The sequence below is a fragment of the Pinus tabuliformis genome, chromosome X (assembly GCF_031772625.1).
Source record: "Pinus tabuliformis cultivar Carrire ecotype Pingquan chromosome X, CPIR1, whole genome shotgun sequence".
Classification (NCBI taxonomy): domain Eukaryota; kingdom Viridiplantae; phylum Streptophyta; class Pinopsida; order Pinales; family Pinaceae; genus Pinus; species Pinus tabuliformis.
In genome coordinates this window covers 888,049,681-888,077,152 of record NC_142308.1, presented here as the reverse complement: position 1 = coordinate 888,077,152, position 27,472 = coordinate 888,049,681, and the positions used below count along the sequence as shown (strand labels likewise).

The following is a 27,472-nucleotide window of genomic DNA, read 5'->3' as shown; positions in this document are numbered from 1 at the left end:
AAACTCCAAAGGAACAAAACTATTTGAATCTGCCAATCCCTAAATATGCAAAAGCATCTTAACAAAGCTATTCAGAAGCATCATCATCGTCATCTGGAAGGGGTTGGACCACAGCTGCTACAACTTCTACCTCGTACCCAACAACATAAAGGATTGTAAGCCAAAGTTTCAATTTTTTAGAAATGGAACAAATTATTTCACTAAAAGTTAACAAAAAAATAATAAGAAAATAGCATTCTACTTACTGCTGCTGGGTTGCAAGGTCTATTTGAACCTCAGGAGGAGAAAGAGTAGGCGACTCCACAAAATTAAGGTTTGGATCCCTATAAAAATAACCCATTATATAATCAATGCAAATTTTTTAATATAACATTCATATTAGGGAGCATCAGAAACTAGATTAAAGGCTCACCCTGAGAGCTTCCATGCCAAGTACATGAATGGCTTCTCAAAGTTGTAGTTACCTTTTGTAGATATCTCATAGCACTGAAGATTCTTCTTTCTATGAAAAGTAACTTTCTTAGCCTTCACTTGCCTATTCTTCACATCACCCTTGTTTCCACAAAGAACGATAGGAATGCTCTCACACACCCTAATATTCACAAAGATATTTAGCTAATCGGTTCAGGCAGTTGTGTCACCACACAACTAAGGAACCTTCATTTCTACTTAGAGATCCAACCCCTCTATAAAAGAGATACCTGCAAAGATCTCTGTGCCACGTTGGGACATTCTTGTAAGACAATCGTGCAGTAACATCAAACATGATAACTTCACATTGCCCATGAATACTACAACAAACAAAATCCCAATCTGTAAATAAGAAGGAAGCAAATAAATAGATGTGGAAAAACACGGTACCCTCGCTAATTCAATCAGGAAAATGCCAACAAAAACAAGAATAGCAAACCAGTATTGATCAAAACAACTAATAAAAGAGTCTGTCTATAAACTCAAAATTAAACTAAATTCAAATTCAAATAAATATAAGTGGAAAAATACAGAACCCTTACCAATTCAATGAGGGAAATGCCAACAGAAGTAGGAAAAGCAAACCAATATTGGTCAAAACAACCAATAACACAGTCTGTCTATAAATTCAAAATTAAATTAAATTAAAATTCAAAATAAAGAGACATAAACAAGTAAAATAGAGTGTTGATAGAAAGGAACCAAAAAAGGGCTCATAGTTGCTCCATTTTCATTGATATTGAGGTTAAAAGGTGTTGTTATTGAGCCCACACTACATACATATCAACATAGGAAAACAGAATTGATAAGTCAAAAGTTCTCTTGGGATCGATCCAAGTTTAAATCCATTTAGGACCTTTTTAAACAAAAAGTTGAAAATGCACCCCAAAAGCTCAAATGTACAGTGCTCCAATCAACAGGTGTCTACTACACCTGCAGAGGATGAAAAAAAACACTACTTTTGTAAAGTCCCAAGAGACCACTCCTCTACCAAAGGATCCAACAAAGAGAATTATGACAAGGCATGATTAAGATTCTTCATATTAAGGAAAAGATTCAGTTCCTAGAATCCCAAAAAATAAGTATAAGCAATTAATGGTGGTTGAATCTCCTAGAGTGATTTAATCAGAAAACTGATTGTAAGAAGGTAAGGAGAAAGAAAGGGGAAATAGCAATATTTCCCTTACGGCTTAAGGCATTATATTATCCTTCTAATTTACACAACCCAAGATCTACCTGCTAATGAAGAAAATCATATTTGAATTTTTTTCCATGGGCATATTTATGGTAAAGACTGTAGATCAAAATGCAGAACCACTAAAAATAGGATCTGATATTTGTAAACTTTTGTTGGGCCGCCCAGATCCTTGTTGCACTATTCCTATTATATATGCTCCACTTATCAGCCCAAATGCTCTCCATCTCCTCTCCTCCACATATTTCTTCAGTGCTGCTTCAATTTTTCTGTCTTCTTCTAGACCATTCATGATTGTCATTGCTTTTTCCAAGCACCTTCCTAGCACCACTACACCCACAAGTGTAGAACATGCACCTTGTACTAAATCTGGAGTCATAGGATGCATTGCATCCCCTGCAACATAGACATTTCCGTTACATATTTTTCCGAATAAAACTGCCCACGACCACCTCAAGCTGAGTGCGTTAATGTTAAAGTGTCTATTTGAGTTTTCTTCACTATATCCAGAATCTCCTCTCGATAGTCTCGAAGTATTTCCAATGCATTTTCCAATATAGTCTTTGGATCACATCCACTATTTGAATCTACAACACATCCAATTAGGCATGCCTTATATTCTTGTTATTTTCTGTCAAATAGTTCACAGAGCTTGTGACTACTATATGAGGATTATAATATCAATATAAAAAATTCAAATGCAACGCAGTTGTTGAAAATTATCTGAAAGGAATATAATAGAAGGTTTCAGTAATTTTTAAAGAATCTATTTTTAAGATTGATGATTTCCCACACCTACACATGATCCATAGAAACATTATAACAAAGGGTGCTATAATATTATACCACAAGGAAGTGAACATTGGGTTGTGAACCAGTGAACATCCTTCTCATTGCATGGAACAAAACCTGCCCACAAATGTTCTCCCCATAATAGTTGCGCCTTTGGCCGAAACTTATGTCCTTTAGGGTACGTTGCCAATTCCCTAATAACAAATCTCCCCGAAAGAGTAGGGGCTGGAAGACCCAGCCATTCAGTGACTACAGAATTCCCTCCATCACAACCTATCACTACCTGTGAGTAGAAACAAATTCCAAATGGTTGAGAGAAACATGATAACATAGAAGATTGATTTAATGATCAAACTTGCATTTAACAGGCCCCTGTCATTTTTTCTCAAATACAAAAGGACATCTAGTACTCATGTACGAGAGAAACCTCCACAGAAATTCCTGTCTAATAGAAACCAACACATATGAATTATTAATACTCCCTTTGTTTAGCAAGAGGGGATTCAATTCATTACTAAATTTATGCCCAAGTTTTACTACTTCAAATGGGAGTCAGATGTTTGGATTTAAGATGCTACCTTAGCTTTGATAAGCATTCCATCTCCTAGTTTTACTATAGTTAAAGAAGAATATATAGATTGTTGAATGGAAACAACTCTAGCATTGAATCTGATCGTTCCTAAAGCCAATTCTTGTTCAAGGGTATCCAGAAGCACACTCCTTTGCACGCATCGAACATCATGATTTCCACTAATAGACAGGAAAAGTACTTAGTATTACAAAGCATGTGAAAAGAAGATGACCAAAATAGTTAATGGGATAGAAAGTACATCATGTTATAGTGGCAATAAGGGAGTGTTGAAGCCATCTCCTAGATGCAAAAATGACCAGGAACAGAAATAAAGAATACAAACATGTATACCCTAGACAAAGAAGTAGCAGGTGAAGCATTAAAGTTGAAACAGAGAAGCAAAAGCATTAATCTGAAAGAACCAACTAGACTAAAAAGTGAGGGATTTGAGACGAGAAGCATTGGATAAAAAAATGGGAAAATCAAGAAAACATCCAATGTAAGTGAGATTTTTTTTAAAAATAGAAGTTTAAGATACCCTCTAGATGCGAAATAAAAAGCTACCTAATATCAATCTAGATAGCCATACTTTTTTTCCTCTGTTTTATTATGCTGTTTTTGGATACCAAGTTTCATAGGTGCTATGATTGCAAAGAATGTTAAGAATTTTGTGCCCAACAAGAATTGGCTTATATGATTTTTAATTTCTATTGGTTAAACTCAGGGTTCACACGTTTCAGGAGTCCATATTCTAGCATAGCATGGACTATCTACCATGGAAAACACCTCTAGTGAGCCCTATGGTCATTGTAATCTTGGAAATATTCAAATGAATATGGACATTTTTCTAACTGTCCACTTGGTGCACCTATATCTACCCCCTGTAAATGGTAAAACTAAAAACCTATTACTCTAAACGCAATGCTGCATGCTTTGAGATAATTTGTGTGTTGGCCATTGCGGTCTTATTGTTTTGGCGATCAAATCCTAAATGCATGATGGCAGAAACAATAATACGGTGAGATTTTACAATTTCTACATCTATGTTTGCTATGGTCCTGCATGCTTTCCGAGACATTTATCAACCAAGAGTTATGCTGGTGTACTTACCGTTTCGCAAATCTGGTGTACGAGAGTTGTTTAGTAAATGCAGAAGGGAAGGAAGTCACGTGTGCCCTGTAAATTGGCATACAAGTAGCTAAATTATAGTGGGAAAAGCAGCTGAAGGTAAAGTATAGAGGATCAAATTGAATGATGTAATGACAATGCCCCTGTAACTACGGATGCTTCAGGCGAAGGGACTCTGCAACAATGAGAACATCGAGAGCCCTCCATATTAGTCTGCATACACAAATGATAGTTTGAATATATCAACTAGTCACTAAAAAAGATTGTATCTTATGAATTCATGAGGCAAGTGCTAGAATGCAGGGTTTGGAGCATACAGACAAATAAAGAGTATAATTGAGTAATTTCTAATGAATAGCTAAAGTAGCTTACTTTAAATTGTGAGTCTCCTTATAGCTTCTACTCTAAACGCAACGCTGCATGCCTTGAGATAAGTTGTGTGTTGGCCATTGTGGTCTTATTGTTTTGGCCATCAAATCCTCAATGCATGAAGGCAGAAACAATAATACGGTGAGCTTTTACAATTTCTACATCTATGTTTGCTATGGTCTTGCATGCTTTTCAAGACATTTATCAGCCAAGAGTTATGCTGGCGTACATACCATTTACCAAAGCCGGTGTACGAGAGATTTTTGATAATAGATAATGTGATAGGAAGTACATAATGTCATAGTGGCAATGAGGGAGTGCTGAATCCATCTCCTAGATGCAGAAACAATAATACGGTGAGATTTTACAATTTCTACATCTATGTTTGCTATGGTCTTCCATGCTTTTTGATACATTTAACAGCCAAGAGTTATGTTGGCTTACATACCATTTTCCAAAGCTGGTGTACGAGAGTTGTTTGTTAAATGTTGAAGGGAAGGAAGTCACCTATACCCTATAAATTGGAATACAAGAAGCTAAATTATAGTGGGAAGAGCAGCCAGAGGTAAAGTATAGAGGATGTAATTGAATGATGTAATGACAATGCCCCTGTGACTGCGGAAGCTTCAGGTGGAGGGACTCTGCAACATTGAGAACATCGAGAGCCCTCCATAGTAGTCTACATACACAAATGATAGTTTGAATATATCAACTAGTCACTAAACAAAGATTGTAACATATGAATTCATGAGGCAAGTGCTAGAATGTAGGGTTTGGAGGATACAGACAAATAAAGAGTATAATTGAGTAATTCCTAATGAACAGCTAAAGTAGCTTACTTTAAATTGTGAGTCTACACTAAATGCAATGTTGCATACCTTGAGATAAGTTGTGTGTTGGCCATTGTGGTCTTATTGTTTTTGCGATCAAATCCTGAATGCATGAGGGCAGAAACAATAATACGGTGAGTTTTTACAATTTATACATCTATGTTTGCTATGTTCCTCCATAATTTCCGAGACATTTATCAGCCAAGAGTTATGCTAGCGTACTTACCATTTTCCAAATACGGTGTACGAGAGCTGTTTGGTAAATGCTGAAGGGAAGCAAGTGACTGTGCCCTGTAAATTGGCATACAAGAAGCTCAATTATAGTGGGAAGAGTTGCTGGAGGTGAAGTACAGAGGATCAAATTGAATGATGTAATGACAATACCCCTGTAACTGCGGATGCTTTAGGAAAAGGGACTCTGCAACACTGAGAACATTGAGAGCCCTCCATAGTAGTCTGCACACAAAAATGATAGTTTGAATATATCGACTAGTCACTAAACAAACAGTGTAACTTACAAATTCATGAGGCAAGTGCTAGAATGCAGGGTTTGGAACATACAGATAAATAAAGAGTATAATTGAGTAATTCCTAATGAACAGCTAAAGTAGCTTACTTTAAATTGTGAGTCTCCTTATAGCTTTTAGTCTAAACACAACATTGCATGCCTTGAGATAAGTTGTGTGTTGGCCATTGTGCTCTTATTCTTTTGGCGATCAAATCCTGAATGCATGAGGGCAGAAACAATAATATTGCATGCTTTTTGAGACATTTATCAGCCAAGAGTTATTTTGGCGTACTTACCATTTTCCAAAGCCGGTGTACGAGAGTTGCTTGGTAAATTCTGAAGGGAATTAAGTCACTTGTCCCTTGTAAATTGGCATACAAGAAGCTAAATTATAGTCGGAAGAGCATCTGGAAGTAAAGTACAGAGGATATAATTGAATGATGTAATGTGAAATGAAGATGACTAAAATAGTTAATGGGATAGAAAGTACATCATGTCATAGTGGTAATGAGGGAGTGCTAAAGCCATCTCCTAGATGCAGAATTGACCAAGAATAGAAATAAATAATACAAACAGGTATACCCTAGACAAAGAAGCAACAGGTGAAGCATTAAAGTTGAAAGAGAGAAGGAGAAGCATTAATCTGAAAGAACCAACCAGACTAAAAAGTGAGGGATTTGAGATGAGAAGCATTGGATAACAAAATTGGAAAATCAAGAAAACGTCCAATGTAAGTGAGATTTTCTTTTAAGATAGAAGTTTAAGGTACCATCTACATGCGAAATAAAAAGCTACCTGATATCAATCTGGATAGTCGTGTTTTTTCTCCTCTATTTTATTATGATGTTTTTGGATAGCAGGTTTCATAGGTGTTGTGATTGCAAAGAATGTTAAGAAGGTTGTGCCCAATAAGAATTGGCTTATATGATTTTGAATTTCTATTGGTTAAACTCAGGGTTCACACATTTTAGGAGTCCATATTCTAGCATGGCATGGACTATATGCCATGGAAGAGCCCTTTAGTAAGCCTTACAGTCATTGTGATCTTGAAAATATTCAAATGAATATGGACATTTTTCTAACTGTCCATTGGGTGCACCTATATCAACCCCCTGTAAACGGTAAAACTAAAATCCTATTACTCTTAATGCAACGCTACATGCCTTGAGATATGTTGTGTGTTGGCCATTATGGTCTTATTGTTTTTACAATCAAATCCTGAATGCATGATGGCAGAAACAATAATACGGTGAGCTTTTACAATTTCTACATCTATGTTTGCTATGGTCTTGCATGCTTTTGGAGACATTTATCAGGCAAGAGTTATGCTGGCGTACTTACCATTTTCCAAAGCTAGTGTACAAGAGCTGTTTGTTAAAAGCTGAAGGGAAGGAAGTCATCTGTGCCCTGTAAATTGGCATACAAGAAGCTAAATTATAGTGGGAAGAGCAGCTAGAGGTAAAGTACATAGGATCTAATTGAATGATGTAATGACAATGCCCCTGTAACTGCAGATGCTTCAGGCGAAGGGACTCTGCAACACTGAGAACATTGAGAGACCTCCATAGGAGTCTTCATACACAAATGATAGTTTGAATATTTCAACTAGTCACTAAACAAATATTGTAACTTATGAATTCATGAGGCAAGTGCTAGAATGCAGGGTTTGGAGCATACCGACAAATAAATAGTATAATTGAGTAATTCCTAATGAACAACTAAAGTAGCTTACTTTAAATTGTGAGTCTGCTTATAGCTTTTACTCTAAACGCAATGTTGCATGCCTTGAGATAAGTTGTGTGTTGGCCATTGTGGTCTTATTGTTTTGGCCATCAAATCATGAATGCATGAGGGCAGAAACAATAATACGGTGAGCTTTTACAATTTCTACATCTATGTTTGCTATGGTCTTGCATTCTTTTCAAGACATCTATCAGCCAAGAGTTATGCTAGCATACTTAACATTTTCCAAAGTTGGTGTATGAGAGATGTTTGGTAATAGTTAATGGGATAGAAAGTACATAATGTCATAGTGGCAATGAGGGAGTGCTGAAGCCATCTCCTAGATGCAAAAACAATAATACGTTGAACTTTTACAATTTCTACATATATGTTAGCTATGGTCTTGCATGCTTTCCGAGACATTTATTAGCCAAGAGTTATGTCGGCGTAGTTACCATTGTCCAAAGCCAGTGTACGAGAGTTGTTTGGTAAATGCTGAAGGGAGGGAAGTCACCTGTGCCCTATAAATTGGCATACAAGAAGCTAAATTATAGTGGGAAGAGCAGCTGGAGGTTAAGTACAGAGGATCAAATTGAATGATGTAATGACAATACCCCTGTAACTGCGAATGCTTCAGGAAAAGGGACTCTGCAACACCGAGAATATCGAGATCCCTCCATAGTAGTCTGCATACACAAATGGTAGTTTGAATATATTGACTAGTCACTAAACAAAGAATGTAACTTATGAATTCATGAGGCAAGTGGTAGAATGCAAGGTTTGGAGCATACAGATAAAGAAAGAGTATGATTGAGTAATTCCTAATGAATAGCTAAAGTTGCTTACCTTAAATTGTGAATTTCCTTATAGCTTCTACTCTAAACGCAATGCTACATTCCTTGAGATAAGTTGTGTGTTGGCCATTGTGGTATTATTGTTTTGGCGACCAAATCTTGAATGCATGAGGGCAGAAACAATAATACAGTGAGCTTTTACAATTTCTACATCTATGTTTGCTATGGTCTTGCATAATTTCCGAGACATTTATCAGCCAAGAGTTATTCTGGCGTACTTACCATTTTCCAAAGCCGGTGTACGAGAGTTGTTTGGTAAATGTTGAAGGGAAGGAAGTCACCTGTGGCCTATAAATTGGCATACAAGAAGCTAAATTATAGTGGGAAGAGTTTCTGGAGGTGAAGTATAGAGGATCAAATTAAATGATGTAACGACAATACCCCTGTAACTGCGGATGCTTCAGGAGAAGGGACTCTACAACACCGAGAACATCGAGAGCCCAACATAGTAGTATGCATACACAAGTGATAGTTTGAATATATCGACCAGTCACTAAACAAAGAATGTAACTTATGAATTCATGAGGCAAGTGATAGAATGCAGGGTTTGGAGCATACAGATAAATAAAGAGTATAATTGAGTAATTCCTAATGAACATCTAAAGTAGCTTACTTCAAATTGTGAGTCTCCTTATAGCTTCTACTCTAAACACAATGCTGCATGCCTTGAGATAAGTTGTGTGTTGGAAATTGCAGCCTTATTGTTTTGGCGATCAAATCCTAAAGGCATGAGGGCAGAAACAATAATACAGTGAGCTTTTACCATTTCTACATCTATGTTTGCTATGGTCTTGCATGATTTCCGAGACATTTATTAGCCAAGAGTTATGCTGGCGTACTTACCATTTTCCAAAGGCAATGTACGAGAGATATTTGGTAAATGCTGAAGGGAATGAAGTCAAATGTGCCCTGTAAATTGGCATACAAGAAGCTAAATTGTAGTGAGAAGAGTTGCTGGAAGTGAAGTACAGAGGATCAAATTGAATGATGTAATGACAATACCCCTGTAACTACGGATGCTTCAGGCGAAGGGACTCTACAACACCGAGAACATCGAGATCCCTCCATAGTAGTTTGTAAACGCAAATGATGGTTTGAATATATCGAATAGTCACTAAACAAAGAATGTAACTTATGAATTCATGAGGCAAGTGCTAGAATGTAGGGTTTGGCACATACAAATAGAATAGCTAAAGTAGTTTACTTTAAATTGTGAGTCTCCTTATAGCTTCTATAACAATGTGTAAATCCCCCACATCCTTTTTGCACCATTCCTATTATATATGCTACACTTATTAGCCCAAATGCTCTCCATCTCCTGTCCTCAACATATTTCTTCAATGTTGCTACAATGTTTTTGTCTTCCTATGGACAATTCATGATTGTCATTGCTTCTCCCAAGCACCTTCCTAGCACCACTGCATCCACAAGTGTAGAACATCCACCTTGTCCTAAGTCTAGAGTCATAGGATGCATTGCATCCCCTGCAACATAGACATTTCCCTTACATAGTTTTCCGAATAACACTGCCCATTGCCACCTCAAGCTGAGTGCATTAATTTTAAAATATCCATTTGAGTTTTCTTTACTATATCCAGGATCTCCTCTGGATAGTCTCGAAGTCTTCCAATGCATTTTCCAATATACTCTTTGGATCACGTCCAATATTTGAATCTACAACACATCCAGTTAGGCATGCCTTATATTCTTGTTATTTTCTGTCAAATAGTTCACAGAGCTTGTGACTACTATATGAGGATTATAATATCAAGATAAAAAATTCCAACGCAACACAATTGTTCAAAATTATCTAAAAGGAATACAATAGAAGGTTTCAATAATTTTTGAAGAATATATTTTTAAGATTGATGATTTCCCGCACCTACACATGATCCAGTGAACAGTTATAACAAACGATGCTATAATATTGTACCACAAGGAAGTGAACTTTGGGTTGCGAACCCATAAACATCCTTCTCATTGCATGGAAAAAAACCTGCCCATAAATGTTCTCCCCAAAATAGCTACGCCTTTGGCCCAAACTTATGTCCTTCAGGGTACGTTGCCAATCCCCTAATACCAGATCTCCTAGAAAGACTAGGGGCTGGAAGACCCAGCCATTCAGTGATTACGGAATTCCCTCCATCACATCCTGTTAGTACCTGTGAGTAGAAACAAATTCCAAATGGTTGAAAGAAACATGATAACATAGAAGATAGATTTAATGATCAAAATTTCATTCAACAGAACCCTGTCACTTTTTCTCAAATATAAAAGGACATCTAGTACTCGTGTATGAGAGAAACCACCATAGAAATTCCATTCTGATAGAAACTAGCGCATATGGGTTATTAATATTACCTTTGTTTAGCAAGAGGGGATTCAATTCATTACTAAATTTATGCCCAAGTTTTGCTACTTCAAATGGGAGTCAGAAGGTTGGATTTAAGATGCTACCTTAGCTTCGATAAGCATTCTTGTGGATCTGTAACAAGGGTCTCTTTCACCTCTAATTATCCCACATTAACAAGTCAATCCGGGAACGTTTTGTTATTGCAAAGAGTATCTCAATCCGAGGCTATTCGTAAGAGTAATGCTTAGTAGTACAGCGTTCAGAAAATACAAAAGTAAACGGATGCTAAACTATGACTAAATTACTTCAAAAGGATGAAATCACACAAGAAAGCTTATCAGTCAAGGGTGCAGAAACGATAACCCATCCCTCTAGAAACTGATGGAAAGGAAATTAGAGCATGGACCATAGGTCTGGGAGCTAGGCAGCGACTGCTGAGGCTCACTACAGCCTTAGACCTTCTCTCACACCAAACCAGCAAATGCAAGTAAATGGAACGACAAAAAGTAAAATGGAACAACAAATAGGAAATGGAACAGCAAGTCTAAAATGGAACAACAGTAAATGGAATAGCAATCAAATGAACTAAGTCTCGCGAGTCAGAACCAAACTTGCTCTATTGAACCAAACTCACACTCTGCGATAAAATAACAATCTTCTCTCTTAAGGCAAATTGGATGGAATGTACTTTATGGAACAACACTCATTGATGAATTATGGAACAGCAGGAATCAATCATATATACACGCAACACGCTAATATAGTAATTTGACGATTAAGGAGAATACGACTATGTTTCCAAATAGAATAACATTACTTTCAGATTCCAATAATCAGGATCTCAAATGAATCCAATAATAGTAATATTCAGTACAAACGCTCTGTAACAGAAATAGCTGGTTTAGACTAATAACATGCAATCAACTCTTAAAAGATTCAATCATGCAATGCAGAGTCACTACATGGATTTCCTGAAAGAACCATTAATGAATTAATCGTAGCAGAGCATGAAACAGCACATGAAAAGGATATCAGATTACCGAGCAATAAAGATAAGCAAACCACGCAGAAATCAAGTTATAATGATATAAAGGCAAGTGTCCTTCGGAGCCGGGCCCTTAGCTTCCAATGGTACACCGCCTTAGATTACTCCAAACGCAAAGATGAGATAAACACCAAGTCTTTTGTATTAACACATCAACAAACGTACAGTAAACCAGGTCTCAGTGAGACTCGATGATCAAAGTCTAGTCTGAAGCTGAAAGTTACATAAAAGTCCCCCCTTTTGCTTAACGATGCTGTTCCTTTTTATAAAAGTAACGGTGTAGATATCTAGGTAACAAAATAAGTAAAACAACGGTCCCTCAGGATCAAAGATCCTGAGGGATTCGCCAAGCTGGTAATCCTTTACTTTTCTTTCCCTTTTCCGCTGAATTGGTATCCCTTCTTCCTCTCCTGGGTCGTTCTGCTTCGATCTGCTCGATCTCGTTTGCATCTGGTTCCCTTCTAGAGGGACAACAGTTATTCCTCCTTTGCCTTTCCCTTTTGAACGGCAGCTCTTCGTTTCCACCTTTCCCTGCGTAGAAAAATGACAATTATCAGCGATTAAGCTTTCCATGTTAATTCTCACACTTTTTATTAGAATTCTTTATTTATTTGAGTTCATGATGCAGAAAAGGTTACAAATGTTACTGAATAGCCACTAAATTGTTTGTCAAAAACATACCTTTCAAGTGCTCCACACACCCCCCTGCTTACCCTATTTCATGCCCTCATGAAAACATTATAGTTGACATGCAAGGCGGTAAAAGAATAGGCCGGAGAGGGAACCTCGTGTGGAGGTCTACAACCGTGATGAGCAACTAGATCATCAAAGAACTGATTTGTTTGACCTTCAGGAATTTCATACAAGGCCTGATATCCGGGTGTAGGGTGCCAAATGATTGGACTATGAAATCGATACCCTAACCAGGATGGCCCTACTTGCAAAATACGTTCGCCATAAAGGTTCAATCGGCTGGCAGCCAGCTCAAAATTTTCGTATTTGAATGGTTCCCTGAGCTAGATGTTTGGGCTAGAAATCCGGTATCGGAATTTTGCAGCATCGATGGCGAGGTCTTTAATAGTCAGAAAATATTCCAGACTGTGTCGGATTAGGTTCTCATGCATGGGTCCTAATGTCTCCATGACACCCGGGGTTCTCATAAGGTTCCTATGTGCTCTCCATAACAGCACTGGGTCTCTAGGCTCGGCTCTCACCCACGAGTCTAGGCTATTTTCCTGTCTCTGAAAAGTGTTATAAGCTCTGAGCCATTTCAGCTGATTAACCCCGAATGAAATGAAGGCTTGCAATTGTATGTCCCCAACAAAAGGGCCAGTATTTAAGTCAGTTTCTTGGTCTAGCACGAGGTTGTGCAAGTAAAATTCACACAATAATCTTTGAATCTTAATTCCATAATGCTTGTAACAATCTATGAAATCATTAACAGTATTGATTTGTATAGGGGCACCCGCCCTAACAGCTTTTATCTTTAATCGTAAATATCGTTCAAGCAAAAATAAAGCATAGTTTTTAGCAGGGGTCCTACAGGTTAGAACATCATTATACAAAGAACACACATTGTCCATCTGCCTAATAATAATATCTAATCGACGATTTACCTTGGCAACCTTTTCTTGCTCCTTTTGCCATCCTTCGAAGGCCTGGCTCTCAGACTGACTAATATCCCGAAGTTTCTGTTGTAACTCTTCATATTTCTCCCGGGGGACTACTTGTTCTCTCAGCTGTTCAGCTTCTTGCTGAGCTTGCTTCATCATCTTGTGCAAGGTTCTTGTTTTTGGATCCTTTTTCCATAGAGCCGTAGAGGCTGAGAGTTTTACCTGAACCTTTTTGTTATGTTGTTCGGAGTTCAGAACCCAAATTACCCCTGAGGGTGGTGCATCTGTTTGGATCTCCTTACTCTCCTTTTCTTTCTTAACACGAATGAAAGGTTGTTGTGGTCCCCATGTTAATGGAACATCATCCTGTTCCTCTGCCTCAATTGGAATGGCAGTCCATTCTTCGATGTCATTTGGAACAACAATCTGTTCTTCAACGTCATTTGGAATAGCAGTCTGTTCTTCAATGTCATTTGGAACAACAGTCTGTTCTTCAATGTCATTTGGAATGGTAGTAGGTCTTCCAGCGGAGTTTTGACCAACATGGCGGCTATAAGTCCTTCGTCTTCTTGTCCTACGGGATTTTGCTGCAGTGGCCCTTTTTCTTTTCCTTGTGGTCCTTCGTATCCTCAGGTTGGCTTTCAGAATCCAAATTTGTTGTTGGAGCTGGGCTATATTGTTCAGCAACCTTTGTTGTTTCCTCCTTAATTTCTTGAGTTCTATTGCCTTAGCATAGGGCTCATGACTGGCCCTTAAATCTGCTCCTACTCCGTCTAGAATTTCTTCTGGTGTCTTGGGAACAGATTGTTCCCGATTGGTGTCTCTTATTTCGTCATCATGAATGGGCAGGTTTTCTTCTCCTGCCTTTTCTGCATGTGATTTCTCAGGTGTGTCTTCCTCCGGAGGTCCGTCAAGGAGGCCTGCTGGGCTGGAGGGTTGGCCATACTCCCCCATATTGGCCAGGATTACAGCCAATTCGTCTTCACCCACAGGGTCCCGCGGCGGGCTGCCCTCTGGCTGTACTACTTCCTCCTCTTGATTGGACTGCTCAGTGACTACCTTGGAGTGTTCAGCTTCTGTTTCTATTTCGGAGTGCTCGTCTCCCTCCTCGACTCCTTCTACGGGCTGCTCAGCCTCACCCCCAGATTGTTCAGCATTTTCTTCGGAAGGTCCTCCTTCTGGTTCTGGAGATTTGTCCGTAATCTCGATTGGCTGGCTGGTGCTCTCCTGGATCTTTTCCAGCCTCCCTCGTATCCGGGCTAGTCGGGCTGATTTCCTTGGTCTCTCAGGTTGTTCGGGTGTACTAGCAACATGTTTTTCTGCTACCAATTCTCTACGTTTTTCTGGTCATTCTGGTGTACTTGAAGAATGTTTACATTTTGGAGAAACATGTTTTTCTGCTGCCAATTCTCTACGTTTTTCTAGTCGTTCTGCTGTGCTAGAGGAATGTTTAGGTTTTGGGGATGGTGCTGCCAATCCCCCCTCGATCATTGCAATGAGCTCCTCCCAGCTACTCTGTTGTTGAGTGAGACTATGGCTCACTATCAATCGAATCAATCCATGGTGGCTAACAACTGTTTCTATGTGTTGTGTCTTTTTCAGGCTTCGGGCCGCATCATGCAATAATGAATTTAAAAGTGCAGGCAGATTTACAGAACATTTTTCTTTCAAAACAGCTAAGAGTTTAAGATGACGTGGTCTTACCACGTCTTTCCTTCCTTCGCAAGTGATGTAGCTCTGCACTATCTTTGCTAATTCGGTCCAGGGTTCTCCTAACGTTGCTGGCAGAACTCCCTTCCCCTTAACTGTCAAGCTTTGGCCTTCATCCTAGAAAATATCCATAATCTTTTGTAATCTTTCTTTCTTCAGCGTCCATACAGGTCCGGTGGCTGGTAGTCCCGAGACTTCTGTAATTATATCATCAGTGACAACTATCCACCTCTCTCTTACTATGGAGTAGTTCTCCTGCAGGTTTTGCAGAAACTCCAACGCCACTGTTTCATTCGATTCTTGTAGGCGACTGAAATAATTCAGCCACCCTGCCTTTTCCAGGATCTCCCGAGCAGCATCGGAGACTGTCAACTTCTGAGGTTCGCTTCGGATTGCCTTTCCCCCCATGGTTCCACTAAGAATTCACAATGGAACAACAACTACCTGTGCTGTTTGAGACGCAGAGAGGGTGATCGTCGCGAGGTTTTGGAAAAAAACACAGAGTATGCAACAAAAATGGGTTGTGGATGGCAACTTTCGTAAAAATAGAATTATCATGCCGTTAAACCATGCCATTCCTTCGTACACTATCTTCCCCGAATGGTGTGCTGACACGTAATTCGTGGAGTAATGAGGTTACCTTCCCCCCCGCAATATGATAGGTTGTCCCAGCCGTCAAATAGAGGAGCAGCAGCCGTTCTGTAACGAAGTCATAAAGGAACATCATATGAAATTATGCCATGTTTTAGATGGACAACGAAATACTGAAATCGAGGCAAAAAGGTGGATCACGTTTTACATAAGAGCCTGTGTGATATGATGCGAGGCCGGGGGATGGGACGTCTGTCAATCGTACGAAATCTCCAGAGGTCATTGTCAGTTCCTTTGCCATGATTGGTGGTAATGAGTGTTCATGCGATGTATACATCGGGACATAAAATATGATTTATTCATAGGATATAAGAGACAAAGAAGTATTGATATCATACCTATTGGTGTAACCATTACGACTTCAATACCATTAACAAAGCTCTGTTGCCGACAGGTGTTCATAACCTTGGCAGAGTTGTTTATTTCACCCCCGGAACCATGATCCTTTGTCTGTATTTTGAAGAGTATTTTGTCAAAATGTAGGCCATTATGCTGGCTTGGTAACCAGGTAGCCATAATGCCATTCACAAAGAAGGTGCGAAACGTGGGCAGGTCGGCTCGTGATGAGACCCCCTGTTCCAAGGTCTGTTTATTTAGTGTACCTTTTGGACCATATCCCTGGTGTGGTGGCGATAATGGGAATGCCACTTCGCTTCCATCCTTATGATCATGGTAGGCTGGCTCTTGATGAGACCCCCTATCCTGCATTTGACAATTGATAATCCATATTTATTTATTTTTTATTTTTTTTTCTCTTTTTACAAAGCACTTTTTCTTATTTATTTACACATAAGGGTGGTTCAACACTCCTTAAGAGTGGGAATGGTGGAAGAAGTCTTATCATCCCAACAGGAAGATATAAATACTCTGCTCTTATTCCTAAGTAATAATCAAAGAATTTTTTTTTAGGGAAATCGTCATGATAAAGATAACCAACCAGAGCAACGGTAATAAGACAATGACAACAAAGATGAGAAGTAAGTGTGTCCCTCCTCTTGTCCTCTTATCAATACTAGGCCTTATAAAGATAGCGATTTGTGATCCGCTGACTTCGGTATGTCATGATTTATGTTCATTGCATAAGTGCATAGCTGTATCTTAAAGACTGGAGAGTACATGGGCGAAAAGCATCCTCAATATAAATCATCAAAGAGAGCAGAAACATGCTGATGGTGTTCCTTTTGAAAAAGGAACAGCAGAGAAGAATCCATGCAAACAAATACTTGAGATGTCGTTTCTTTAAAAGGAACAACAAAAATAATCAACAAAAAGAATGATGTTCCTTTGGAAAAGGAATAGTAGAAGAGCAAAAATGATGTTCCTTTTGAAAGGGAACAATAGAAAATCACGAATGTTGTTGCTTTTGAAAAGGAACAACAAAAAATCACGAATGTTGTTCCTTTTGAAAAGGAACAACAGAAAATCACAAATGCTGTTCCTTTTGAAAAGGAACAGTAGTAAATCACAAATGCTGTCCCTTTTGAAAAGGAACAACAGTAAATCACAAATGCTGTTCCTTTTGAAAAGGAACAACAGAAAATCACAAATGCTGTTCCTTTTGAAAAGGAACAACAGAAAATCATAAATGTTGTTCCTTTTGAAAAGGAACAGCAGAAAATCACAAATGATGTTCCTTTTGAAAAGGAACAGCAGAAAATCACAAATGTTGTTCCTTTTGAAAAGGAACAGCAGAAAATCACAAATGTCGTTCCTTTTGAAAAGAAACAGCAGAAACTCACAAATGCTTTTCCTTTTGAAAATGAACAGCAGAAACACAACAATGATGTTCCTTTTGAAAAGGAACAGCAGAAACACGCAAATGATGTTCCTTTTGGAAAAGGAACAACAAAGACACACAAAATGCAAAAATTAAAATTTTGAAAAAAAAAGAGAAAGATCAATGAAAATGTTGAGAAAACATATATACAAAAAAACTTATGTACAAGTTATAGAAAAAAAATGAATTCCTTACTGAATTATAGGTGACGAATATTTTGCTTCCTCTCCTAAAATTTCCATATCAGTGTCTCGACGTAGCTGCTGACATAAGGATTCCCGAGTGAGTGGCTTGCGATAGAGACGAACTCGGTGGCCATTTACCTTGAATGCATATCCAGAACCGTCGATTGTGATCAGAGTGAGGGTCCCATTATCATGTACTTTCTGGATTTCGTATGGTCCCAACCAACGAGTCTGAAGTTTCCCCGGGAAGTCCTGAAACTGAGAGTCATATAACAGAGCCCAGTCTCCTTCATGAATGACTTTGTTCTTGATGAGTGCATCATGCCATTTAGCTCGCTTCTGTTGAATAAGTGCTGTATTCTGTAATGCAGAGAGCCTGATTTCATCCAATTCATTAATCTGCTGTAATCGATTAATTTGTGTCTCACTTAGATCTAGGCCAACTTCCTGTGCAGTTCGTAACGTTTGGATTTCGAATTCTATGGGGAAAATAGGTTGTTTTCCAAACACTAATTGATGGGGTGAATAACCGGTGGTACTTGTCCATGTGGTTCTATAAGCCCACAGTGCTTCGGGTAATCGGGCGGCCCAATCACGCTTATGTGATGCAATGGTTTTTGTTAAAATTGATTCTATTACCTTATTGCTACTTTCTACTTGCCCATTTGCCTGCGGGTGATATGGGGTAGTAATTTTATGCTGGACGTGATAATTGCTAAGTGTTGCAGCTAATTTGTTTCCGGCAAATTGTGGTCCTCCATCTGTAATTATTTCTCTCGGAAGGCCATAATGTACAAACAAATGGAACAGGAACTGTATTACAGAATCTTCTGTAGCTCTAGGCAACGCTTCGACCTCAACCCATTTGGTGACATATTCTGTCGCCACCAAGATATATCTTCTCTGATTTGATGATGGGTTGATGGGCCCAACGAAATCAAGAGCCCATTGTTCAAATGGTTCAATGACTAATTGTGGTCTCAGAGGCATTTCATCAGCTTGACCAGGTCGTCCTGCTCGCTGGCAGCTGTCATAGGCTTGGACAAATTTCTTCGCATCTTTGAAAATTGTAGGCCAGTAGTATCCTCTCTGCAATACTTTATGTGATGTTCTTCGTTCAGCAAAGTGTCCCCCACATGGTTCGTCATGACAGGCTTTTAAGATGTCGAAAATTTCATCTTCTCGAATACATCTCCTAATTTGCATGTCTGCCCCTGTGTGGAACAAATGGCCCCCAATCCACGAAAATCGAGTACTCTTCTGAACCATCTTCTTACGTTCATTAGGGGTTAAGTGTTTTGGTAGCTTACATACTGCAAGGTAATTGGCAACATCAGCATACCAGGGTGTTTGAACAGCAACAACATACAGGTGCTCATCAGGAAATTGATCTTCCAATGCTGCTGCTTCAATTGATTTTGGTATTCGTGAGAGAAAATCAGCTACAGGGTTTTCCTTGCCAGGTCGATCCTTGATTGTGATATCGAACTCCTGCAATAAAATCAACCATCTAGTTATTCTAGCATTTGTGACAGGCTTATTTGCTAAATATTTAATAGCAGAATGATCTGTATAAAAAATAACAGGATAGCCTGTGATATAATGTCTAAACTTATTGACAGCATGTATTACAACCAGGAATTCTTTTTCAGTGACAGTGTAATTTAATTCAGCAGGGGATAAATTTTTGTTGATATAATAGATAGCATATGGTTTTTTATCCTCTTCCTGCCCAAGGACTGCACCGATTGCTGTATCTGAGGCATCAAATGAGATTTGGAATGGTAAATTCCAGTTTCGTCCTCGAAGGACTGGAGCTGTTGCTACAAGTTTCTTTAATTTCTTGAAAGCATGGTCGCATTTTTTTGTCCACAAGAAATCAACATTACCAGTTAGTGCATATAGAGGTGCAACAGTGTGTGAATAATGTTCTATAAATCGTTTATAATACCCAGAAAATCCAAGAAAGTTGCGTACCTCTGTTTGGGTAGTGGGGGTGGGGATAAGCAAAAGTATTTGAATTTTGGCCAGGTCTACCTAAATGCCAGCTGCTGAAACATAGTGTCCTAGAATGAGCCCTTCAGTCATCATCATATAACATTTTTCGTGGCTTAAGCAAAGCCTGGTAGCAATGCAACGTTGTAGGACTTTTTCTAGAGTGTCTAAAGCTGGATCAAAATCATCTCCATATTGTGTAAAGTCATCCATGTACACTTCAAGTCCATCATTTATTAAATCTGCAAAGATGCTAAGGACAACCCTTTGGAATGTGGCAGGAGCATTACATAGGCCAAAGGGTAGAACTCGATAGGAAAACGTTCCCCAAGAACAAGTAAAAGTAGTTTTATCCTGGTCTTCAGGGGCAATTTGAATCTGATTGTATCCACTGAAGCCATCCAGGAAAGAAAAGAATTTCTTTCCTACTAAAGTGTCCAATACTTGGTCTATGAATGGGAGAGGGAAGTGATCTTTTTGTGTGGCCTTGTTTAACTCCCTGTAATCCACACAAATCCTCCATTTCCCATTCTTCTTGGGTACCACCACAAGCAGAGAGACCCATTTACTATCAGAAATAGGATAGATAAAATTAACATCTAAAAGTTTCTAAAGTTCAGCTTTTACAACATCGTTTAGATGAGGGTTGAGTCTTCTTTGCAGTTGACGAACGAGTCTTGCATCTTTTTCTATATAAATATGGTGGGTGCACAATTGGGGATCAATCCCTTTCATATCAGGGTAATCCCACGCAAATGCTTCTTCATACTTTCGTAACAGATGGATGAGCTTTATTTCTTGGTCCGGTGTAAGGTTGGCATTAATATTTAGAGTCTTCCCCGATTCAATTTCCACTACTTTACTTTTGGTAACAGAAGTCACAGGTATTGTTTGGTCATGCGCATCTTTCAAAGGATCTTCTTCTAGTTCACTATCGAATGCTACTTCTATCATGAAACACTGTGTGTGAGATCTAGATTCAGTTTGACTAATGCAATTATTGATGGCATCGCCTTCTGTTTGGTCTTTAAAGTCTAGAGCCTTCTGTACAGTCAATGGGGATCTGATATTGTCAGTAAGGTATGACACAGGGCGCTGGTTAGTTGTTATCATTGTAAGACTTGGCTGTGCTGGAGGGTATAGAAGTAGATTTTTAATATCTGGTCCTCTGGTTATGGTCATATTTCCCTGCCGGCAACCAATGTAAGCATCGACGGTAGCAAGCCAAGGTCTACCTAAAATTAGCGGGTGTCCATCCAGTCGGGTTTTTGGATTAATTATCAGGAAATCGGTTGGGTATTCCCAGGAATCTACAGAGACCATGACATCGTATAGAGTACCTTCTGGTCGAACTACAGATCGGTCGGCCAATTCTAACAAAGTAGAAGTAGGTTCTACCGATGTAATGCCGAGCTTTTGGCAAGTAGAGGATGTCAAAATATTAATTGCAGCTCCTAGATCAACTAAAGCATTAGTCAGGATTTGACCATAGATTTGAACAGTTACGATTGGATTTCCTGGATCTTCATATTTAATGGGTGTCTCTTTTCCTGATAATAGGTCAGATAATGTACCAACTACTTGGACTCTTGGGTTAGTGGTTGCATTCCTCCTTGATTTTTTTATGCACAATTCTTTTATAGTTTTTGCGTATATAGGGATGTCTTGAATGGCTTGGAGGAATGGAATTCTTATGTACAGATTTTGTAACTCTCCCAGAATGTCAAAGTCTCGATATTCTATAGGTCGTGGTATGACTAATCGTTCTGGGAAGGGAGGAGAGGATGTACTTGCTTGATGATGGGTCTGCTCCTCATTTACACCCTCTTGTTGTAACGACTGTTCTATTGGTAAGTGATCTTCAATGTGAACTGTTTTATCTCCCTCCGTTTCTATTATACATCCAGATCTTAACTGAAGATCATTGCACTCCCTCAGGTCAGGTCCGATTTCTGATGATTCCATGATTTGGAGGGATTGGAACGGTCTATTATTTGGATTGGGATTGGGTTGGGCTGGGAGTTGCAGTCTCAGATTAGACTGGGGGTTTTGTTGTAAAGCTGGCAGAGTCGGTTGAGGGAGTGGAATAGTTCCTGTTGGCTGATATGTCGATTTTGGCCAGTTTGTCTGCCAGGGTGGACCTTGTGAAGTAGGGGGAGTCCATTGTGGAGGATATGGGTTATTCTACCAATATGGTGGGGCGTAAGGAAAATTCGGCCAACCAAATTGGCTTGTCTGATTCATCCACAGATTTGGAGAAGGAAACGACTGTGGTGACCAGTTTGAAAATGGGGTTTGAGATTGGTTTTGCCACATACTATATTGCTGAGCATTATACTGCGGAGGCTAGAAAGAAGAAGTTGGGTCTGTAAACATACCAGATTGCCTTGGTTGCCATTGGCGACGCTGGTTAATGAAGTATGCTGATTCTGGCTCTTCTTCCGCTTCCTTATATACTGCCTTCAATCCAGGAAGTGAGGGGCAGCTCTCAGTAAGGTGATCTTTTGTACAGATAGCACATGTTTGAACTGCATCTAGTGGACATTCCTTGTGGCTATGTTTTCTTCTACATCGGGGGCAGAAGATCGCCAAATTCTGTTCCGCCTCCATTTGCTTCTGTTTAGACTGCACAATATCAAGTTGTGTAGTTAATGTCCCCAGAATATCAGTTTTAAAATTTTCTAATAAATTTCCAAGTTCTACATGTGTTACTCCTTCTGTTGATATTTTGTTATCTCTGACAAACCGATCATATTCTGTTGGTTTTATCCTTGTGCTGCCTCTCGAACTCCTGATACATAAATCAATGATGTCAGCAAAATTCTCTTGATAAATATCCCCTTTTCCCATGATATTTAATTTTTCAATCCACTGTTCCTTCATGCCTCTGATCAATGCAGTTTTTAACACATTATCAGGCAGAGGTAGTGATGCATAGGGAGATCTTTGTAAATTATACTGAAAACGTTCTACGTACTCCTCTAATGTTTCATTTGGTCTAGCTGTCATTTGGAATATTTCATCTTTTAATTCTCTAGACCTACAATAATCCTGATATTTTTTTAAGAAGGACTCTTTCATTTGATCCCAATTATTAATGACCCCACCGCCTAGGCCCATAAACCATCTTAAAGCAACCCCCTTTAAGGTAGAGGGGAACAATTTCAATTTCTGGGGATCGGTGGTGTAATCATACTCCCTGCATAACACATCGAATTCAAATAAAAATGCATCCGGATCTTCTGATGTGAGACCGTGAAATGTGGGGATAGGTTGGAGAGGGATAACTTTCATGGGTGCATTTACTGCGGAATCCACTATAGGATATTGCAATGTAGAAGTTTGAGTATTTGGTTGATTCTGCGCCATGGGATCGAATATATGCCAATAACCTTCCGGGATTTCTAGGAGGGTATTCCTAGGCTGAGAAGGAACGGCCTTGACAGGGATTGTTTTAATAACACTTCCTCTGTCTGGAATAATGAAAGTCCCTGTTGTTTGAGGAGATTGAATTCCTCCAATAATGATTTTTGCAGCGCTCCCTTTATCTCGGCTATTTAATGGCTGGTCTGTTTCAATAGGAGATTTCGGTTCCCTGGTTTCCCCTGTTTCTCCTTCTCCTTCACAAAGGTTACTGAAATTCCCTTCCTGCAATAGCTCGGGAGTAGAATTTTCAATTTCTTGGAAGTCCTGCTCCTCAGTTTGACTATGCACTTCAGCGAAGGCTACAGATGGTGATCCTGTGGCCTGAAGGGAGCTAGTAGGCTGTTTAGAATTGATTTTCCTGGGGCCTATTGATGACTGAGATTCAGTTTTCTTATAGATTTCATCTATGAAGGTTGTTCGGCCAAGGGTCACCGGCCCTTTGGCTTTTTCGGGTTTGAATGAAGGTTTGATATTCTTTTCTGGCTTTTTTTGCTTAGTCATGCACTCTAATAAACTACTAAATCCTATTCAACCAACAATTCTGCTAGGAAAGCGGACGGTGGAGCAGGGCTTTTACATGCTCCGTACGCAGGTTCTTACCTTTCGTTTTTAAAATCCAACTCTCCCCTAGCAGATTCGTACACTACTCTGTAAAAGACAAATGGTTATACTCTTTCCCCGACAACGGCGCCAAAATGTGGAGCTGTAACAAGGGTCTCTTTCACCTCTAATTATCCCACATTAACAAGTCAATCTGGGAAAGTTTTGTTATTGAAATGAGTATCTCAATCCGAGGCTATTCGTCAGAGTAATGCTTAGTAGTACAGCGTTCAGAAAATACAAAAGTAAATGGATGCTAAACTATGACTAAATTACTTCAAAAGGATGAAATCATACAAGACAACTTATCAGTCAAGGGTGCAGAAACGATAAACCATCCCTCTAGAAACTGATGGAAAGGAAATTAGAGCATGGACCATAGGTCTGGGAGCTAGGCAGCGACTGCTGAGGCTCACTACAGCCTTAGACCTTCTCTCACACCAAACCAGCAAATGCAAGTAAATGGAACGGCAGAAAGTAAAATGGAACAACAAATAGGAAATGGAATAGCAAGTCTAAAATGGAATAGCAGTAAATGGAACAACAATCAAATGAACTAAGTCTCGCGAGTCAGAACCAAACTTGCTCTATTGAACCAAACTCACACTCTGCGATAAAATAAAAATCTTCTCTCTTAAGGAAAATTGGATGGAATGTACTTTATGGAACAACACTCATTGATGAATTATGGAACAGCAGGAATCAATCATATATACACGCAACACGCTAATATAGTAATCTGACGATTAAGGAGAATACGACTATGTTTCCAAATAGAATAACATTACTTTCAGATTCCAATAATCGGGATTTCAAATGAATCCAATAACAGTAATATTCAATACAAACGCTCTGTAACAGAAATAGCTGGTTTAGACTAATAACATGCAATCAACTCTGAAAAGATTCAATCATGCAATGCAGAGTCACTACATGGATTTCCTGAAAGAACCATTAATGAATTAATCGTAGCAGAGCATGAAACAGCACATGAAAAGCATATCAAATTACCGAGCAATAAAGATAAGCAAACCACGCAGAAATCAAGTTATAATGATACAAAAGCAATTGTCCTTCGGAGCCGGGCCCTTAGCTTCCAATGGTACACCGCCTTAGATTACTCCAGACACAAAGATGAGATAAACACCAAGTCTTTTATATTAACGCATCAACAAATGTACAGTAAACCAGGTCTCAGTGAGACTCGATGATCAAAGTTTAGTCTGAAACTGAAAGTTACATAAAATTCTCCCCTTTTTCTTAATGATGTTGTTCCTTTTTATAAATGTAACGGCGGAGATATCTAGGTAACAAAATAAGTAAAATAGCGATCCCTCAGGATCAAAGATCCTGAGGGATTCGCCAAGCTGTTAATCCTTTACTTTTCTTCCCTTTTCCACTGAATTGGTATCCCTTCTTCCTTTCCTGGGTCGTTCTGCTTCGATCTGCTCGATCTCGTTTGCATCTGGTTCCCTTCTAGAGGGACAACAGTTATTCCTCCTTTGTCTTTCCCTTTTGAACGCCAGCTCTTCGTTTCCACCTTTCCCTGCATAGAAAAATGACAATTATCAGCGATTAAGCTTTCCATGTTAATTCTCACACATTTTATTACAATTCTTTATTTCTTTGAGTTCATGATGCAGAAAAGGTTACAAATGTTACTAAAAAGCCACTAAATTGTTTGTCAAAAACATACCTTTCAAGTGCTCCACAATTCCATCTCCCAGTTTTACTATAGTTAAAGAAGAATCTGTAGATTGTTGAATGGAAACAACTTTAGCATTGAATTTGATCGTTCCTGAAGCCAATTCTTTTGCAAGGGTATCCAGAAGCACACTCCCTTCCATGCATCGAACTTCATGATTTCCACTGATAGACAAGAAAATTCCTTAATATTACAAGGCATGTGGAAAGAATATGACCAAAATAGTTAATGGGATAGAAAGTACGTCATGTCATAGTGGTAATGAAGGAGTGCTGAAGCCAGCTCCTAGATGCTGAAATGACCAGGAACAGAAATAAAGAATACAAACAGGTATACGCTAGACAAAGAAGAAACAGGTGAAGAATTAAAGTTGAAATAGAGAAGGAGAAGCATTAATCTGAAAGAACCAACAAGACTAAAAAGTGAGGGATTTGAGACGAGAAGCATTAGATAAAAAAATGGGAAAATCAAGAAAACATCCAATGTAAGCGAGATTTTTTTTTTTAAATAGAAGTTTAAGGTAACCTCTAGATTTGAAATAAAAAGCTACCTGATATCAATCTGGATAGCCATGTTTTTTCTCCTCTGTGTTATTATGATGTTTTTGGATAATAGGTTTCATAGGTGTTGTGATTGCAAAGAATGTTAAGAATGTTGTGCCCAATAAGAATTGGCTTATATGATTTTGAATTTCTATCGGTTAAACTCAGGGTTCACACATTTCAGGAGTCCATATTCTAGCATGGCATGGACTATATGCCACGGAAGAGCCCTCTAGTGAGCCCTACAATGATTGTAATATTGAAAATATTCAAATGAATATGGAAATTTTTCTAACCATCCACTGGGTGCACCTATATCAAAACCCTGTAAACAGTAAAACTAAAATCCTATTACTCTAAATACAACGTTGCATGCCTTGAGATATGTTTAGTGTTGGCCATTGTGGTCTTATTGTTTTCATGATCAAATCCTGAATGCATGATCGCAAAAACAATAATACGGTGAGCTTTTCAATTTCTACATCTATGTTTGTTATGGTCTTGCATGCTTTCTGAGACATTTATCAGCCAAGAGTTATGCTGGTGTACTTACCATTTTCCAAAGCTGGTGTACAAGAGTTGTTGGTTAAATGATGAAGGGAAGGAAGTCACCTGTGCCCTATAAATTGGCATACAAGAAGCTAAATTATAGTGGGAAGAGCAGCTGGAGGTAAAGTATAGAGGATCTAATTCAATGATGTAATGACAATGCCCCTGTAACTGCGGATGCTTCCGGTGAAAGGACTCTGCAACACTGAGAACATCGAGAGCCCTCCATAGTAGTCTGCATACACAAATGATAGTTTGAATATATCAACTAGTCACTAAACAAAGATTGTAACTTATGAATTCATGAGGCAAGTGCTAGAATGCAGGGTTTGGAACATACAGAAAAATAAAGAGTATAATTGAGTAATTCCTAATGAACAACTAAAGTAGCTTACTTTAAATTGTGAGTCTCCTTATAGCTTCTACTCTAAACGCAATGCTACATGCCTTGAGATAAGTTGTGTGTTGGCCATTGTGGTCTTATTGTTTTGGTGATCAAATCCTAAATGCATGAGGGCAGAAACAATAATACGGTGAGCTTTTACAATTTCTACATCCATGTTTGCTATGGTCTTGCATAATTTCCAAGACATTTATTAGCCAAGAGTTATGTTCGCGTACTTACCATTTTCCAAAGTTGGTGTACGAGAGCTGTTTGGTAAATGCTGAAGGGAAGGAAGTCACCTGTGCCCTGTAAATTGGCATACAAGAAGGTCAATTATAGTGGGAAGAGTTGCTGGAGGTGAAGTACAGAGGATCAAATCGAATGATGTAATGACAATACCCCTATAACTGTGGATAAGGGACTCTACAACATTGAGAACATTGAGAGCCCTCCATAATAGTCTGCATAAACAAATGATAGTTTGAATATATCGACT

General features: G+C 38.8%; 1 pseudogene; it reads right to left on the bottom strand.

The window, feature by feature from the left end:
* Window positions 1-241: 241 nt before the first annotated feature.
* Window positions 242-27,151, bottom strand: LOC149142541 (monooxygenase 2-like; annotated as a pseudogene).
* Window positions 27,152-27,472: the final 321 nt, after the last annotated feature.